The sequence below is a fragment of the Mesoplodon mirus genome (assembly GCF_964341445.2).
Source record: "Mesoplodon mirus genome assembly, chromosome: 9".
Classification (NCBI taxonomy): domain Eukaryota; kingdom Metazoa; phylum Chordata; class Mammalia; order Artiodactyla; family Ziphiidae; genus Mesoplodon; species Mesoplodon mirus.
Window position 1 is genome coordinate 30,216,077 of NC_138985.1, and position 20,902 is coordinate 30,236,978.

A 20,902-nucleotide genomic window follows, 5' to 3' on the forward strand; every position below is an offset into this window, starting at 1 on the left:
CTTAGATTCCATATATGTGTGTTAGCATACGGTATTTGTTTTTCTCTTTCTGACTTACTTCACTCTGTAGGACAGACTGTAGGTCCATCCACCTCACTACAAATAACTCAATTTCATTTCTTTTTATGGCTGAGTAATATTCCATTGTATATATGTGCCACATCTTCTTTATCATGTGCTTTGTTTTCAATATCAGGTTTAGATTTCTAGGCTCAGTTTTAGTAAACCCAGTAAAAAAAAAATATTAGGGAAATATCCTCCTTCCGTCAACTAAGTCAGGCTCTGTGTTGTGTCCATTTCTCCAAGAAGAGCTCTGTTAATTGATCTGTTAGGCAGACCTGCAGGGCCGACCTGTCCCATCCCTTGATCCCTGCACACAAGTGCAGGATTTCCTTCTTGGAGGAAAGGACATTGACTCTCAGAAGCTCAGGCTTCATGCAGGCAAACCAGCTCATAAAGGACAGTACTGCAGCCTACACCCAGCTTGAGAAGCAGACAGGCAGGTCTGCTGCATCCACCACACTCGGATTGTGGGGTTACGCGCCTTCAACTCCTTACCTCAAAGAGACATGAAGTTACTTCTCAGCTTGCGAACCAGTTGATTTTGGGAAATTTGGGACACAGAAGACTGTGGGTTCTTTGAAAACCAGTACATGCCCCTGGAAACCGGATTCTAGACACCCTAGATATCTCCTAACAGCAAACAGCTCCTGTTTCCATGGAAACACATACTACCCTGTCCCACATGGGATGAATGTTTTAAAGTAAACGTGCCACAGTGATTGTAAGCCCTCGCCTATTTTCAGGAATCTGGCATCAGTTTCTATGGTAACTCTTGTAGCATATTTCAACATCTGCCAGGTGAAGGTTACTCGTGAGACCATTGGCTCTTTTTTTGCAAATTGCATCACTGCCCTTTGCATCTACACGTTCCTCTTGTTGATAATAAAAGTAAAATTGTGAATATAAAATCATCGTTATTTTTTCAAAAGACCCTATATTCAAGGTATAGAGTAAGTATTGTAAAAAATTGGTTACGTTTAACTATTTGCCTACATTGTTACAGCTGATATTTTCAAAAGGAAAAGACACTGGTGTGCGAGACTGATACTTATTCCATTTCCACAGTGTTGGGAAATATAATACCTGCCACTCATGGGAGGTATTACAAAGCACTTTGATTCTGAATCAGAAGAGAGGATATTTGTTAGAAAGCAGCCATCTTGTGATAGGCCAGCATCGGAAGCATGTTATTCCTTTAATTTCCAGGTCAGTTTTGTTCTGTTCAATTTTGGTGAAGGGAACTGAGGGTCCCCAACTTGAAATAATTGCCCTGATTGCACAGCTAGGACCTTGCCTTTTATTCTCACCAGTTGTATCTCGACCTGAGCTCTTTCTTCCACATCTTCTGCGTCCACCTAGCCCCACAGTTACGCCCAGCTAAACTGGGACAATTATAACCAGATTACTAACTGCGTAGTCTACTTGGCCAGTTAAATGGATTTTATTTGTGTTATGTACTTAGGTAATGTACTATCAACCATACAGAATGTAAGTGAGGTAATTATTTTAAAAGCACATGCTTGTTAAATTGGAGAGAGGGAGATACTGAAAGCTCCATTTGACAAGCCGAGCGGCATGGTGATGGTAAATTTCTGAATGTTTACTGATATTGCCGATGACCAGGTACATTTAAGGAGAAATATTTGGAAGAAAATTATACCTTACATTTGATTCAAGGTACAAATGAACGATTGTACACATATAAATGTGAGCTGAATTTAATCACTTTCCTACATTGTTATGTTGTTGATGTCTTCAAGAGGGACAGGCATGGCATGTGAGCCTGATCCTAAGCATTTCACACCCATCACGAGACACCTCCTTGGATTCTCTCTGTGCCGCTCTAGGCAGGTTTCACGTGCCTCGTTCATTCTCAGGGGTGTGGCTCAGATGGCTGGCTGTGAGAATTCTTTCCATTAATCCACAGGTGCCTTGTAAAAACACGTGCTCATCACAAGAGCTGTGCACTGGGAACATGTGTCCTGGAGAGGTCCAGTTTCTATAAGAGGGACAGTGGCCAGCACCCCGCCATCTCTCAAGGACTCGGCAAAGAGTTTAGGGGATGCATTTGATCAGTGATGTGGAGTTGTCATCTTTTTACTCACCTGTGTCTCCAATGTAACCAATACATACCATTAGGTTAAAACGTGCAACTTAGTTAATTTCTCCTATGGACTCATCCAGCACTATTAGAAATATGTACGTGTTTGAATAGAAAACCCGGGCATTTGCTCACAAGTAAGAGATAATTCTCAGTTCTCACAGCACTACCCCCATACCCGGGGTTGGAGGGATTACACTGCTACTCTTCTGCCATTTCAAAAACAGCTTCGTTCATCAGTACCTTTGTTTTTTTTTTTTTTTAGATTCCATATATATGTGTTAGCATAGGGAAGGAATAAAGACATAGACATAGAGAATGGACTTGAGGACACTGGAGGGGGAGAGGGAAACTGGGGCAAAGTAAGAGAGTGGCATGGACATACATACACTACCGAATGTAAACCAGATAGCTAGTGGGAAGCAGCCGCATAGCACAGGGAGATCAGCCTGGGGCTTTGCGATGACATAGAGATGTGGGATAGGGAGGGTGGAAGGGAGGCTCAAGAGGGAGGGGATATGGGGACATATGTATACATATAGCTGATTCACTTTGGTGTACAACAGAAACTAACACAGTATTGTGAAGCAATTATACTTCAATAAAAATCTGTTTTTTAAAAAAAGCTTCGTTCTCTTGAAAATATATGCTCTAAAGATTTCTTGGATAGAAATATTTGCTCTGCCAGTGTTGGGAAATCCTAGCTCAACTGCTGTTTTTATATATGTCTTTTCCCAATTTCAAGATTATTTTCATCCCCTGGAAAGTGTGAAGCATTTTTCAAAAGAAAGGTACCAAGAATGCTAACATTCTGAAGCATGGGGTTGGGAAAGTCCAGTGTGTAAAGGTGGTGTGTCAGCCACGGCAACGTAAAGAGCAATCGTCACAGAATTTGTTTTAAAAACATGATTCTTGGGCCAAAGTTATGCATGTTCATTAGTAGACATTAGAAAATCTAATAGTTATAAAAGTAATACAAAGGGTATGTCATATCGCTACTCAGGCAAAACCACTACTGACACACCATTTTATTTTCTGACCCATAAATGTACACACATATGAAAACAAAAATAGGGTTTATAGTGAATATACATAGCCTTGTATCTTGCTTTTAAAAATATCACATTGCTTAACTTGTGAGCATTTTTGCACATTATTTTTTTTCCTGTCTCTTTTTGTTTTAATCTATCACTCTGTCACTGGAGGCCGACAAAGCTAAACTGGATGATAGTATAACATATACCGGTGATACAGTTGAGCTAGATTTGACATTACATGTTTCTTTAATTGGAGTCAGAGTTATTCTCAGAATTTTGTGAGATTTCTAAAAGTTAATTTTTCATTTTATTTCTTCATTTTGATAATACATAAAGAATAAATTAAAATATAAGCATATTTTGGATTATGTGGATAAAAATATCATTTTCCGGCACTGCCTTGTGGTTCCAAAGACCAAATTTGTGCTTGTGTTTAAGATTGCTTTGTTGTCAGGAAGCATTAATTTAATTAGAATCAGCCATTTAAAAAGAGAAGGGGCCGAGTAACAGGTACTAATCCAAGCCTATTTCAAATAAGGTCAGTATTAGATTCACCAGGAAATTAACTCAAAGTTACATTTGCCTTTGTTGGTCTTCTGGTTTGTAAATTTAATTACGTTGTATAGAAGGGTATAAACCATAACCCACAGTGTCTTTTCTTTACTCTTTATTTATAAGTAATTACAGATTCACTTTAAGGAAAGTTGCAAAGATAGTACAGAGAGGCCCTGTGTTCCCATCCAGTTCCCCAGCTGATAACACCTTACATGACTATGGTACAATGTCAAAACCAGGAGACTGATGTTGGAGCAATTCACAGAGCTAATTTGTATTTCACCAGTGCGTGTGTGTGTGTGTGTGTGTGTGTGTATGTAGTTCTATACCATTTCATCACGTGTGTAGATTTGTATAACCAACAGTACCATCAAGATACAGAATTGTTCCATCACCACAAAATCTCCCTCATCCTAACTTGGTGAATGTTCCATGTGCTTGAAAAGAATTTGTATTCTACTTTTGTTGGGTGGAGTGTTCTATAAGTGTCAGTTAGATTCTGTTGGTTGATGGTGTTGTTAAGTTAAAATTATCCCACTCTAAATCTCAGTAGTACTATGGTTGAAAGACTCTGATCAGTTAGCTTTTTCTGGACAATGAAGCACAAATAACCAGGGGCATGCAACAATAACGTTTCTCCTGCATCTGGGGGTTTAGCCTTTCTAAGTCCCACCTGGCTGGGCTCACTTATGGTTCCAGGGATCAGCTGAGGGTTGGCTGAGCAGGTCTAGGTGAAGCTTGGGGTGGCTCACTGCACATGTCTGTGGTAATCTTCTGTAACCAAAGGGCTAGCATAGGCAGGCTCTTCTCCTGGTGACTGCAGAATACAAGAGGGAACAAGCAGTTACCAAGACTCTACTTATGTCATGTCTGCTAGTGTCTCATTGGCCAAGTGTAATCACATGACTCAGTCTGGGTTTGGGGAATTATGGGGCCCATAGTTGGAGAGCTTGCATCTTGACATGGCAGAGAGCATGGGTAGAACTTGTGCATAAGATTTGGGACCATTAATACAATCTACCACATCTAATATTAAGTTTTTATGTGTTGTATATTTTCTTTTTTTGTGGGTGTACAGTTTATAAATGATAATTGGTTTTACTTTTGCCTCAGTATAAAATCACTTTTAATGGAAGAATATAACACATTTACATTTTGTTGTTATATGTGATAGTTGTATTATTACTATTCAATCTTATGTGCCTTCTTTCCTCTTTTCTGCTCATTTGTGGAATATGTCTCCTTTCTCATATATTTCTCTAATATTCTGGAAGTTATTTATTCTTTCCAACTCTAATACTGAATACAGTTTCCCTATAATGCCCAATGTAATTCAGTTTATATTAAATTCCTCTGACCAGTAAATAAGATGAATAATTTAGTAAGCTATTATTTCTATTAATTTCCCCCAGTAATGATTTCCATTACAGTTCTTGATATAATTCGTTCCCCTAGGGCCAGTTTAATATTATCTTGTACTTTTAAAACAGTATTTCATTTCTCTCAAGAATTATTTTGTTCCTCACATTAGATTTCCAACCAAAATGTTTGCCATAACTTATTTTCTTTTCCAGTCACTGTCATGAGTTCTGTGCGTTGATTAACCTTTTGCTTGGCTGTTATTAATTTTCAGGCAGCAATACTCAGGAAGTGTATGTGTTGATGTTCTATGTCCTGGGTACCTGAATAATGCCACTCTTTTGTCTTTATTCATGAAAGAAAACTTATCCAGAAAATAAATTCTGGAGTGAAAATAGTTTCTCTTAAAAATTATTTTTAATTACAACTTAGTATTGGAATTGGAAACAAATACATATTTATTTTGTAGATGACTTTGTTTCTTTATCTATACACCTTCATTATTATTATTATTATTAATTATTATTATTATTTTTTATTTTTTTTGCGGTACGCGGGCCTCTCCCGTTGTGGAGCACAGGCTCCGGACACACAGGCTCAGCGGCCATGGCTCACGGGCCCAGCCGCTCCGCGGCTTGTGGGATCTTCCCGGACCGGGGCACGAACCCGTGTCCCCTGCATCAGCAGGTGGACTCTCAACCACTGCGCCACCAGGGAAGCCCACCTTCATTATTTTTAAAGACTGTCAAGGTTGTTTCTTTTTTCATTAAATTCTGCCTGTACCTGGTACTTGAATCTTTCTTTGGTTCAGATATTTGCCCTCATTTCTTTGATCATTGATTTGGCTCCATTTCTTCATGTTCTTTCATGATAAGAGCCAACATGGCTTTCCTGGATCCATTCTCCTTATTTCATGGCTTTTCCCAAACTATGCTCCTCTATTCATCCACCTTCCTCCACATTTTACATGAATCCTTCATGTTAGCCTTTTGTTTTAATAGCTCAATATCTCATATTGACTATTCAGCTTTGTGTTGTCTCTGTCATTATTTCTAATTTAGCGTGACTGTCTCGGTCTACTTCACTTTTTGATTCCTAATTTTTTTTTCCTCCTACTGAATATTGGTTCTAATTGGGTGAATATAATATAATGTTGTGTTCATCTTTGTTGAGAACATAATTAGGAACTCTTCTGCTTTCCTGGGGAAAATGTTTTCAGCATGGACCATTTCTTTAGATTCATAAGAGTGTCACTCTTAACAGCAATTTCTTTTTTGCCTTCATTTTTCACTGTTTGGGAAATGGCTTTGACCATATTTAGTATTGGGTTACAACTCTGGGAGCTGAGACAGAGAATTTATAGTCTTTGAATGGTGCAGGCATCCACTCAGGGCCCCGGTGTGCCATCCTCTCTGCTCAACAGTGTTGGGACAACTAGCCAGTATCCTGAGATTGTCCATTGCCTTGGTGGGGTCCAATTACTTCTAGATCACAGAGGCGAGAAGGGATGTCTGGTGTTCCCCCTGTCCTGCCTCATGGACCTTTGCAAACACCCACCTTTTCACCTCTAAGCTCAGGGATGTCAGAGGGGTCAATATCTTCCCGGACAGCCTGATGGCTTTGTACTCACCCTCTTGGACGTCCTTCATATTGGACCCATGAATTAATTTATCTGGCATCAATTCATCACTGTTTCTGGTACATGGATTGGTCATTCCCAGCATTGTTTTAAGATTTTCTATATTGTATATTCTACTGTGACAATCTCAGAGAGGACTAAGTAGAGAGACACATGTTACTGCCTGTATCTTGCCAAGAATTCTTGACCTTTATCTTTATTAGGAATCCCTTTGGAAAGCTTCTTGGGAAAACATGTGAAGTGGAACAAAGTTAACTGACCCAGAAAGGTGATTTAAAAATCCCAGAATTCTGTGAAAGTCCTGGAACCGAGTTCTCCCATTGTTTACACAGGTCTCTCTGGCAACACAGACAGGCATGTCTCCCTTAGCTCTTTTACTGTACTTTCTCTCTATTAGATGGATGGTTGGAATACCTGTGTACAGCCCCCCAAGCTCTGGTTGTAATGTTTGCTACCTTATTTATGTCTATAACAATTCTACATGTCCTTAAGATTCGATTCTAGTGCAAGTTTCTCCATGAAGCTGTCTGCTTCCTCTCCAACAGTCAAAAACAAGCAGGTGGCTGGGGAATGTCTGTACCATACTGCCGACTATATTTGGGTATTCCTTTATCTTCCCCTTTCAGGAGCAGGTAGTAATGATTTTCTTAATTGATTATGTAAAAAGCTCTATGTTTTTGCACAAGATATAACCACGAGGTCCTGGCTGACCCTTTCACAGCAGTTACGTGTGTTTCTCTCATGCGAAATTGGGCTTCTAACTCAAAGACATCACAATACTCAACCTAGGAGTTATAAGAGTTGATGTTTCCTGTTTAAGCATAGCTTGTTGTCAACACTTCAAATACTCATAATGAGTATATGAGTGCTTTAGGTTGTCCTTCACATGTCTGCCAGAATGGCTTTTTTTTAAAAAAAAAGATCTGTTTTTTACTATTCATTGTAGCAAAATTATTGTCTCTTTAATTCCATCATTACTTTCAGAGTGATTCAGATAATCAGAAAACCTTGCATTTTGAAGCAAAATCTTGATGTACGTACCATCAGCATAAACGTACCTTTATAATCTCTCTCTCTTTATGGTACCTGAACAGACATAAACATGTGTCTTCCAGAATCAGAAAAAAATTAAGGCTGGAAGGTACTTTCGCACACATCTGATGAAAGAACAAAGGTGCCAGGAAGTGAAATGCATTTCCAGGTCACAGCGACTTCACGGTGGAGACCGGCCTCTTGGGGTCTACTTGGGTCATGCAGTGAATGACTGCAGGGGATGTGCAAATCAAAGCCACCACTTTGGGACACTCTGGAAGTGTGTACTAAAGATGAACACATGCACATGCTTGCACCCAAGCTGTTGCACTTCAAGATGTATAATCACCAAGCATACATATATAATCACCAAAGACATTACAAGAATATTCACATGAGCAGTGTTACACTAGCTCCCAAATGGAAAGGATCCAATGTCTGCAAAATTTAATGGATATGTATATTTCATTGTAGGCCTACAATAGAATACAATGCAGCTGTGAAAAATAACAAATTACTCCTTCTTACAACTTGTATGAATATCACAAATGTGATGTCGAGAAAAAGAATCACACTGTATGATTCCATTTATTTAAAGTTCAAAAAGTCAGAAATGACCAGTGGTGCGAGTGGTCTGCAAAGCGGTCATCTCTGAGGGGTTGTGACAGAGGCAGCATAGCCAGCACTTCTGTATCTAGATGTGTGGGTGGCAGTGGTGCATTGACAAATCCTGCACTTTTTTATTATTATACTCTATTATACTTCAATATACACAAAGATTTACAAAATATTCACAAGTATAAATGCACACGATCTGTGACTTTTGTCAAACCCCATTCCCTCTCAGGGCCTCGGTGTTCCCATCTGTAAAATGGGATGGATACGTGAATTATTTCCAAAGGCCTGCCTGCTCTAACGTTCCCTGTTTCTCCGCTCTCAGTTTCTGTCACAGACTCTGTGGGCTGGGCGAACGCCAGTGGCACATGGCGGGGAGGGCTGAGCTTCCCTGGAGACACCTGTGCTCTACTTAGTGCTGGGTCCTCTTCCCCAACAGGTGGCTGCTCGGCTGCTCTTGGGGATTTCCCCAGGGTGAGAGAGCCCCTCTTCATTTTGAGAAGAAGTCTCATCCATTTCAGAACTGTTCTAATTATTGAAAACCCGTCATACATTAACCTGGAATGTACCCTCCTGTCACTTACCCTCCAAATGCACCTACCTCTGATTTCCGACCTGGAGCGAAACAAAACCTGCTGTCCGGGGCCTCTCCGGGGCTGGACACAGGAGAGTGAGTCCCCCCCCGGTCTCCTCTGTCAGGGCAGGTGCCATCACGGGACACCAACTTGCCTGGCCCCCCCAGGCTACATCATTCATCCTCATCCTTCACGCATCACCCCTGAGGTCAGCTCACTCTCCCGCATCCACCTGCCCATCACATCTACATTGAATCCACATGTGGAGTGCAGAGGGGGTGTGACGACAGTGACGCACAGCTTGTTATTTGGCATAGTGGATGGGGTTGAAGTGTGTGTGCGTGCATGTATGTTGTGTGTACACGTGTGTTCTGTGCTCCGTGGGTGCGTTTACGCGTGTGTGCCCTGAGTGTCCACTGAACCGAGGAGGCACCCTTGTCACATGCCCAGCACAGGGCCTGGCACAGGGCACGTAACAGCAAATATTTGTGCGACTGAATTGAGCACTGCACAGTGTGACATGTGTGCTCTATTTTCTCCCTCTGCTCAAATATAGAATTCTTTAATTTTCCTTGGAGAAGCCAATGGGGCAGGTGGAGTTGGTGAAGCGGATGGCCAGGACCACGTCCTCCCACCGGGAAGCCCACTGGTCCATCTCCCTTCTCCCCGCCCCTGGCTCTCCTCTGGCCTGCAACGCCTTCCAGCACCGTCTGTCTCAGGGTATTTAACTGAAATTACTCTCATGCAAACTCTGGCACCATGATTCGAACTTTGTCCAGAGGTTGGCGACTGTGGTTATGGAAAGTGACATCCTAGGGAAGATGAGGTGGGCGGAGCTCTGAGGACCTGGCTCTTCCTGGTTTGGTCCATGCATCCAATGTCCTCCCTCCCCACCTGGTTGCCTGTGGCTGGAAGGGGACGATCACTTGGCTGTGAGGCTTCGGCCACAGAGACACGAGAACGAGGCACTTCCCTCCCCACTGCATGACTGGGGAATCATGTGACCAGCGTGAGAGCCACCTGTGTAGCACCGGGCTTTGTCTGGCCAGCTTTTCTGTCCACATCTCAGACAGCATTCTGAGTGGAGGGCTTGTTTCCTTCTGATAACCTGCTTTTAACTACAAATTGGCACTATTAAAAAATATCCATTATCTTATTTAAAAAAAAAAACTAGCATCGTGTGCAGTCACCTTTTGGGGCTGGGGACCCATGGGGACTGGGGTGACAGGTCCAGCGGGCATCAGCCTCCCCCTGCAGGCCAGGTCCTGCTCTTCCTTGAAGTCTTGCTTTGAGTACATACAGTGTTTTGATAACACAATTTCTTTAGTTTTTAAATTCTAAGAAGGCTTGCAGTGAACCAGATTGTGGAGCTGGGACCGTGATAGTTTAACTTATCCTGTGGAATCCTGAGAAAAATTGCCATATTTTGGGTCAGTTGAAGAACCTGTTACCAAAACACGAGACAGTATGATTTTGCTGATCTCATTGAGATCAGGGCTGTAGAAACTTCAGCAGGAACGTCACCACAAAGGCTGGATGCTCTTTGAACTCAAATAAAAGAGCTTGCAATAGATATGGGAACATATGTATATGTATAACTGATTCACTTTGTTATAAAGCAGAAACTAACACACCATTGTAAAGCAATTATACTCCAATAAAGATGTAAAAAAAAAAAAAAAAGAGTCACTTGGGAAGGCAGTGCCTGGCAGATCACACCTTTCCTTTGGCCAGCCACCCCACTCTGCTTTTTTGGTGTTTGCCCTTCCAGACAAGCCATGCTCTCCCTGAGGAGCCTTCAGTGACTCCCCATTGCTGGTGGGAGGAAATCCAGGCTTGCTTCTCAGCCCTGCTCAGTCTGGTCTCCTTTTCTGTCTGGCCTCTCCCCTCATCACACCTTCTAGAGCCAGCCTCCAAAATTTGCCATTTCTTGAGCTACACCTTCAACTTTCCAATTTCAAGGCATTTTTATATTTCTTGGCTCCAGAAAGCCCTTGTCACCATCTGCAAATACCACTGTTCCCATCCCACCCTCACGATACCATCTCAAGGCCCTCCAGCTCCATGGCAGAACCCTCATCTCCTTTCTTCAGAATTATTAATGCACACATCTGTTCTTCCAGGAGCCTGAGTCCCTAGATGCTACTTACTTAAAACAAAGGCTTTGACATTATCCACACCACATAAATGTTAAGGACTTCGTGAACCACCCACTTTTCTGCTTCATGTCACAGTTTACAAAACTGCACTTCACAGCAATCGTGGGAACATTCATTTCATCCTGACTTTGACATGTGGGGCTGGTAGCTGGGCGGGGTGACGTGATGCTGCTCAGAAGGTGAGGGGTAGTCTGGATGCAGATCAGGTCTTTGACTCTCGACTTCCCCACACATGGGGCTGTTCTGTGTTATCACAGGCTCAGGCATAGCTCAGGGGAGGCTTGCTTCTTACCGCGTGAGTTTGCAGGGGTGTGAGAGGACAGATTTACACCAAAGGAGCTGCTTCTTTCTGCTCCTTGGCTTGGCTAATTCCTGGAACCTCAGAGAATTGGCTTGAATACTCAGGAAATCAGATTAGAGGGTGATCTAGAGATAGCAACTAGAGTATGCTTTAAACTCTGGACAGAAAGACACCAGAATTCACCCAGATGAGAACAAGTCATTTCTAAAACCTCTGCAGAAGTGTTCTGTATTCTTTTTGACCAAATGGCTTGATTTGTCTTAGTCCTGAGAAAGGTGTCAAATTCTACCTTAGTTCCTTTAAATCTTCTTCATATACTTTAATTTACCTTTGACATTTTTATTTGTGGCTTTCCTCTTTCATGTTAAAACTAAAATATACCCTCTGTTAAATAAAAATTAAGCCCCTCCCAGAAATCACCTATAATTTCTACATCTTAAAACAACTCCTATCATTTTTCTCAGATAAGCACTTTTTTTTAATACAATTGAGAAAAGGAAATACGAGTTTGTAACCAGTTTTCGCTTAAATGGTAGAGTACACATTTCTACCTAGTCTTCCTAATTTTCTCCTCTGCCACAGTTGTAGCTCTTCCTTCCCGGCTGAGTCTCAACCCCCCGCCCTACCCCGCTGTCCATCCTCAGGGGTCTCGCACATGCTCTGGGGGCTCCTCGGCTGTGGTGCACGTTGCAGTCTGTTGTATGGATTTATTCAGTCTACTCTTCTCAGCATCCCTGTGTCAGGAACGCTTCTCCCAGTTCCTATGTCCTCTGGGCTGAGTACAGTGGAACCCAGGTTCCTTCTGTGCTGAAGGATGGAATACAGAGATAGAGGACGCTGCCCGTTATTTAAGAGATGCTACTGTCATGGTGTGATGTCTGGTGACTGTCTTCTTATTTAGCTTCTGGGGTAAAACTATATGTAGACATATATCCTTGTAAAGACATATATCCTTGTGTGATGTCTGGTGACTGATTGTCTTCTTACTTAGCTTTTGGGGTAAAACTATATGTAGACATATATCCTTGTAAAGGAAAACAAGATTCATGTGTTTCCTCAAACAAGAACATTTACTTTTTAGCGAATAAATGTACTCCTAGTTGGTCACGGCTATACAATGAGAAAATATCTGGAAGAAAAGTGAAAATTGAAAATTGAATGATCATGACATTTAGTCTAGATGCCACCACATGCCCGGCTGTAGTCAGATAGGTTTTTCGGTTTGCACGATTGTTCTGGCATGTGGAGCTGACCCTGGAGAGAGCCTGTGCTTTCACCCTGCCTGCCATCTTCATCAGAGAGCTGACAGCTCATGGTCAAAACAGGCTCACCTCTGCAGAAGGCCTGCCTGCCACCCCTCTCCCCTCAGAAAAGGGCCTCACCAGAGGAAAGACACTCACAGACGGGTCAGGGACAACACTGCTTGCCAAACCCCATGGTAAGTGCTTCGTGTTTGGACTGACCTTATTCCTCCAGAGAGGAGGAGTAAGTTATTAATTTTGAACTTGTCTGTATTCATTATGAAATTGTTCTATCCCAAATTTCATATAAATTTAGCATGTGATCATTCGCCCTTTCTTTCTTTGTTTTTTTTTTTTAAATAAACCATGTTATTGAGGTAGGGTTGACATACAAAAAGCTGCACATATTTCATGTACACAACTTGATGGGTTTGGAGATAAGTATACACCTGTGAGACCATCACCAGCATCAACGCCATAAACACAGCCATTACCTCGAAAAGTTTCCTCCTGCTCTCTTTAGTTATTATTATTTTTTGTGATGAGATCACTCGATATAAGATCTACCCTCTTAGCAAACTTTTAAGTGTACGACATGGTATTGTAAACCACAGGCACTGCTCTGTACAGTCAGTCTCTAGGACTGATGCATGTTGCATACACCAAACTCTGTCCCCTTAGACCAGTGGTCCCCAACTGTTTTGGCACCAGGGCTTTGTTTCGTGGAAGACCATTTTCCACAGCGCAGGGGTGATGGTTCAGGTGGTAATGCGAAGGATGGGGAACGGCAGATGAAGCTTCACTGGCTCGCCCGCCACTCACCTCCTGCTGTGAGGCCCGGTTCCTAGCCCTGGCTGGGGGGTTGGGGACCCCTGCCTTAGACTAATACTTCCCACTACCCTTCCCCCCAGGCCCTGGTGACCACCATTCCACTCTCTGCTTCTCTGAATTTGACTTAGATTCCTCATCTCCGTGGTGTCATGTAGTGTTTGTCTTTCTGGGTCTGGCTTATTTCGCTTAGTATAACTCCTTCCAGATTCATCCATGTTGTAGCAAATGGCAGGCTTTCTTTCTTTTCTGAAGTCAAATAATATTCCCCTGTGTGTATAGACCACATTTCCCTTATCCATTCATTTGTCCATGGGCACGGAGGTTGCTTCCACGTCTTGGCTGTTGTGAATAATGCTGCAATGAGCATGGAAGGCTTTCAGAGCCATGTCTGCCCTTTCCTCTTAAATGAAGAGGAATCTTAATACTCAAGTAGGACTCTTTCTCTTCAAAGTAAGGGCAAACTTGGGGCCCTGAAGGAAGGATGGGGTGAGGGTAGGACACCGCCTCTACCTGCAGTTCCTGGTCTCGGGTTCCTAAGTTGTAAAGGGGGTGGTGCATCTCAAAGCACAGGGTTGGTTTTCCACATGCTTTTCCTAAGCTCTTCTCTCTGGTCGACATGCTTTGGCCCTTCTGGTGTTCTGGAAGCGTTTTTAAATATTCAGCTTCTTTGAAAGGCCACCTCAGATGCCATCTCATCCAGAAAGCCATTCCAGACAGCTTGTCAACAGAGGCCTGACCCGCCTTCTCTTTCTCTGCACTTTGCTGGAATCCAAGCTCCTATCTTGCTCCGTGTTTTCATAGCATGTATTAATGGGCACATGGTATATCATTTACTTATTCCTTACATTTGTTACTCAATGCCCCCTGCTAGAAGGTAAGCTCCATGGAGACACAAATTTTCTTTTCTTGGCTATTTATTTGTCCATTTATAAATTTTGATGGTGCGGATATATCATAGGAAGTTAAAAAAAATCTCTGTTGAGTAAATGTTGTCACCTTTATATAGAACAGCACTGTGATTTATGAATTGATGTACTTGTCTCCTGAGCTACAGTGAAAGCTATGTGAGGACAGAGGCTGTTTTCCTCCTCGTTGTACACATGGACATTCCTAAAATGGGTGAGAACCTGAATGGAAGAACCAGGGGTACAACTTGTATCTACCAGCTCAAGGCTGCTCCAATCTCACTACAGGAGCTCTCAGAATTTCAAGTTCATAGCACAAATTACAATACAGATTAAAAAAAATTTTTTTTGATGTGGACCATTTTTAAAGTCTTTATTGAATTTCTTACAATATTGCTTCTGTTTTATGTTTTGGGTTTTTTTTTTTTTTATGTTTTGGTTTTTTGACCCCGAGGCATGTGGGTGTGATTTTAGCTTCCTGACCAGGGATTGAACCTGTACCGCCTGCATTGAAAGGCAAAGTCTTAACCACTGGACTGCCAGGGAAGTTCCTGATTTTTTTTTAATAGCACACTTGAAGGGACTAATGACGTACCTTACAAGTAAACAGTAGTAACAACCCTAGTCTCCTCCAGCAAGTGGAGTGTCTCCTATATCTCTGAACTGCTCACAGGGTGGGGTTCTGTCTGGGAAACCTGTCTGGATACTCAGGGACTGTAGGAGAAGACCCCCTTCCTGTGGCATCTGCTCAGCCTGCAAGATTCCCAGGAAGAAATGATGAGTTTCTACTGATACCCTGTCATGCCATTCTCCCCCTTTCATCGTTTCTGAGCTTCAAGTAAAGACTTAGTCTATACATACCGAGGTGCATGATCCTCTAAGCCCAGGTCTGTCTTATAGAAAGTTCAGTGAGAAATGATTATGTGCTGCTCCTGTAACTGGAGATTCACTCCCCTGGGGCGGATACTGCCGTAGAGACACAGCACCCATCACCTGGAGAGGGTCATGGTCACTTAGAGACCAAGAGTGCCCATGACACCTGGGGATAGAATCTCTTCCCCACGCTAGACCTCCTGAAAAAGCATCGACAGTTATAAAAGATCCAGAGGATTTAAATGCCCACTGAAGTTTGAGAAGCACAATGATTCAATGCAGGCTTTACTGAGCTACACTTTTCATTCAAATTAGCTAACTCCTAGGTTCATTCTCACTAGCTTAAAGACTGATCCTCACTTAGCTCACAGGCTTGAACTTGTGACTTGAGCAAATGTGTTGAAATATGGAGGGACCGTGAAACCTTGACAAAGACAAACAGGCAGCTGTGCAAACGTAGAGGAAACTGTTCAAATGAGATTAGTACCTGGAATTGCATTCATCAAACAACGGAGCATGGGCATTGTTTGTAACAGGGAAGTGACGAATGACTCATACGTGTCTAGGATGGGCTAACGGGAAATGGCTTCCTCAGTTCCAGTCAGGAGAAAAGGATGTGGATGTGGATTCTAACCACTATTTGAATAATTTATTTTGGAAGAATGGGGGTTGTAAACATCTAAACAGAAGGGCTTAGGGCTGAAATGTACCCCCACTTTAAATAGAAAAGTTCCTGGGTCCCATTGCAGACCTACTCAATTAACATCACCATGGGTGGTCCAGGGAATGGTCTTTTTAAGGAACATCTCTTTTGGTTTTAATGCACGGACAAGCACAGAAGCACAGACACGGTCTGGCACCCCCTCCTATGAGTGAGACACCACGCAGGCAAGGACTCCCACGTTTGCTGTTTGCATAATGCCCCTGGTGACTGGATGTCCTGCTCCCAAGGCCGTTTATTTAGCTTCCTTTAGCAGGGCTTTGAATTTTTTTTTTTTTTTTTTTTTTTTTGCGGTATGCGGACCTCTCACTGTTGTGGCTTCTCCCGTTGCGGAGCACAGGCTCCGGATGCGCAGGCTCAGCGGCCATGACTCACCGGCCCAGCCGCTCCACGGCATGTGGGATCTTCCCGGACCAGGGCACGAACCCGTGTCCCCTGCATCGGCAGGCGGACTCTCAAGCAAGCAGTGCTTTGAATTTTTATGTGGAGTTTAAAATTTCTCAACTTTATTTTCCCAAGCTGATTAGAGTTCCATCACTTAAGGCCAACAGAACAATTCCTATTCCAGGTTCTGCCCTGCTTTATAATTGGCTATGAAAATATTTCTCTTCTCTACTAAAGAAAGGATCACATCACCTTCTTTTTAAAAAAATAAACTTAATTTTAGAATAATTTTATGCTACAGAAAAGCTGCAAAGAGAGTAGAGTTCCCATCTACCTCACACCCTTTTCCCTTGTTATTAATCTCTTACCTGACCATGGCATATCGGTTACTATTAATGGACCTGTAAGATGTTGGTTGCAAGTTTTTATAAATGTTCTGTATCAGGTTGAAGCAATTCCTCTCTGTTGCTAGTTTTGTAAGCATATTCATCATGAATGGGTGTTACATGTTGTCAAATGTTTTTCTGCCTCAATCGTTATGATGATATAATAATTTTCTTCTTTAGCCTGATGATGTGATAGATTACATATTAACTGATTTCAGACCTTAATTAATGGTTGCAAGCATGAATTGCTTTTGGAACGTAGAACAAGTCTTGCATACCTGAAGTAAATCTTGCTTGGTAGTGGTATATAATTCTTTTTGTACATTGTGGTATTTGATTTGCTAGTATTTTGTTGATGATTTTTGTGTCCATGTTCATTAGAAATATTGGTTTGTAAATTTCTTGTAATATCTTATTCTGGTTTTGGTATTGGGTTAATAGTGACATCATAAAATGGGTTAGGATGTGTTCCTTCTGCTTCTATTTTTGGGAAGATATTGTAGAGAATTGGTATAATTTCTTCCTTAAATGTCTGATAGGATTCACCACTGAAACAATCTAGGTTGGTGCTTTTCTTTTGGGGGAGGTTTCTAATAATTGATCAACTCAGTAGATGTCAGATATTCAGGTTATCTATATCTCCTTGTGTGTGTTTTGTTAGTTTGTGTCTTTCAAAGAACTGGTCCATTTCATTTAAGGTATCAAATTTGTGGGCATGGAGCTGTTTGAATTTTTCCTTTATTAACATTTTCACATCGATGGGGGTGAGTATTGATAATTCCTCTTTTATTTCTAATGTTAGTAATTTGTGTTTTCTTTTCTTTTTCTTGGTTAAACTGGCTAGAGGTGTATCAGTTTTATATATCTTTTCAAAGAATCAACTATTGATTTCATCGACTTTTTTCTCTATTGTTTTCCTGTTTTCAACTTCATTGGCTTCTGCTCTAATTTTTGTTATTTCTTTTCTCCTGCTTGCTGTATGCATAAATTCCTCTTATTTACTGGCTTCCTAAGGTAGATTATTGATTTCAGATCTTTATTCCTTTCTAATATATGCATCAGTGTGATGTTTCCCTGTAAGCACTGCTTTGCTGCATCCCACAAAGTTTGATAAGTTGTATTTTCATCTTAATTTGGTTTGAAATATTTTAAAATTACTCTGGAGATTCTTTTTTGACCCATGAGTCATTTGGAAATGTGCTGCCCTCTTATGTTCTGTCACTGTGCTTAAGTGTTAGCATCAGCCCATGTTCATGACCGACACACGTGTCTTTCAGCTCAGGCTTGGAACTTCATCTCATGACACCACTGGCTCCTGGACCTCATTAGGGTGATGACAAATATTTTGAGCCCCGCACCACTCTATTTTCCCATGTCCCAAGCAGAAGTTGTCATCAAATTCTTTAATATTCCTTTATCTGTATAGTTTCAGTGTCATTTGCTGGGCCTTCTTCCAACTAGTCACTGAAGATAGAAAATTAGATCTCATTCTTGACTCTAATTCTATTCTTTACCCTGTAAATGTAATAAATTCCCAAGTCCTACTCATTTTAATTCCTAAACATTTCTTGAAATTGTCCCTCTTTTCAATCCTTTTATGACTCCCCGGTAGAAACACTCTTCATCTCTCAGCTCTGCTACTGCTCAAATTAACTGATCCTGGCTTCCAATTCACCTCTCAATTCTCTTCTCCTTATAGCCACACACCAGTGATCCACAGACAGCCACTGTGATGTGCTGCATCATTACTGAAGACTATTATCTGGGTTTCTGGAGATGGACAGAATATGGTCCAGTCTCCTTGGCATCATGAACTTGTAGAATCTACCTGCTCACTGCTCCTTGGTTCTCAATCTGCATCTGGCAGCAGTAAAAGCATTGTCACTCTGTCTTCACATGGGCTGTGGCCTGGCTATTGTTTATGCTGCCCTGTATTGCCTACCAACTTATTTTCTTCCCTTCTTTATGTTTTTCTCTCTGATGTTTCCTCTTTATAAAGTATCCTGACACTCAAACCAAATATCACCATCTTCAGTTCACTTCCCTGGAGGGTCACAGGCTGGATTAGGTGATGCTATGTGGGGTTTCCCACTGTGCCAGAGATGATATTTGCAGAGAGAGATTCACCATCCTGAGACTGAGATTGGATAAGGCCAGTGGGCTCGGAGCAGCCTCCAGAATCTGGGAGTCTGGCTGAGAAGCAGGATCCATATGCCCAAGGGAACTCCTAAAGGGAACAAAGCTAAGCACTGGTGGGGAAAAAAAGGGGGAGAAGAGAGGACTGGACCTGGCCGAGCAGATAGAGAGAGGAGCCTTGGGAAGCAATCCTTCTGGAGAAGAGTGTAGAGGAGGCATTGAATGCCTTATTCCCACCTTTCATGATGCCAAGAAGACTGGACTATATTCTGTCCATCTCCAGGGAGCCATTTCATGTTTTTAAGTAATGATGCACCAAGGTCAACAATGAATGTTGAAGGTGTTTGTTGTGCTCCTGGTCATACTTGGCACTTAACACTTCTAATTTTCTCCCCCTTCTTTCAATTTAACAAATGTTTACTGAGTTGCTCTCTGCCAGGGAGTCTGCCAGAGGCTAGGAAAAGAGCAATAAATACTATATAGCTCTTAACTTCAAGTTACTCTCTTAAGTCTAAGGAGGTAATCAGACATGCTAAAGCATGCTCAAAGAACTCAAATACCAGTTGGTCAATTCCCCCCTCCCCCACCATGTGAGCTGACTGCATTTGGTTGCAAATGAAATCACTTCTTTTTTTCCCCCAGCAACTTTACTGCCTAACTAGTCAAAGTATAATTTTACCTATTTGCTTTAAAGAGATAGCCATACAATATACTTTCAGTAATTCCAATAATATGATAAGTCAATTTTCAGATTTTACTCTTACCATAAGGGTAAGAGTACCATATGAGGAAAATTCAATTACAAATCTCCGTCCTTGTAAAATGTGGACATTTTGTTCTGTTAATAAAATTTTCTTTGCTAGAGTAATGTTGCAGCCTAAAGAAGAAAAGTTGTGTGTTAGTTTTCTTTTTTTTTAAAAAAATAGATCTTTATTGGAGTATAATTTCTTCACAATACTCTGTTAGTCTCTGTTGTACAACAAAGTGAATCAGCCATATGCATACATATATCCTCGTATCCCCTCCCTCTTGAGCCTCCCTCCCACTCTCCCTATCCCACCCCTCTGCGTCATCGGTTAATATTATAAACTTTATGGCTTAAAACAATACAAATGAAAAAAGAAAAAGAAAACAATACAAATGAATTTTCTTCCAGTTCTAGAGGTCAGAACTCCAGTATGATCTCACTGGTGTAAAATCACAGTGTCAAAAATAAATAAAATCACAGTGTCAGGGGGCTGATTCCTTTTGGAGAGTTCAGGGGAGAATTCGTTTCTTGCCTCGTCCAGCTTGTAGAGTCTGCTGGCATGCCTCGGCTTGTAGCTGCATCTGACCATCTTCACATTCCCTCCTCTTTCCTCTGATTTCATGCCTCTCTCTTATAAGGACACTTGTGATTATTCTGGGCCCTCACAGATAATCCAGTATAATCTCCCATCTCAAGTTCCTTAACTTAATCACACCTGAAAAGTTCCTTTTGCCTTAGAGGGCTACATTCACAAATTCTGGGGAACAGAACATTGACTACTTAGGGGGCCTTTATTCAGCCTACCATGACCTTGCCCAAACTCTCATTTATGGTGAAAAAATTGAATATGGAGATGAAAAGACTCCACTCAGATCACAGAACCAAGAAAAGAACTTATTCTCCTGTTCTTATTCTCCTAGTTCTTCTCAAAACATCACTGTGGCCTCACCATAAATGTAACTAACACTCATCTGTGGATGAGAACCTTTCATAAGCACTTTCAGAACCCACCAAGGCAACGTGACTTTTGTAAAAGAGTGATCAATATTTTAAAGACTGCTTCTCCAGCATGTTGTATAATACTACGTTGTAGTGCAATACCAAAATGTTCCCATAAATTAAAAAGAAAAAAGCTTTAAAAAACTCAACAAATAAGCATGCAAATATCTTATAATGGCGAATAATGTAATCCTAAATGGTTCTAATTTTGGAATAAAGAGAGGGCAAATATGTGCTTAAAA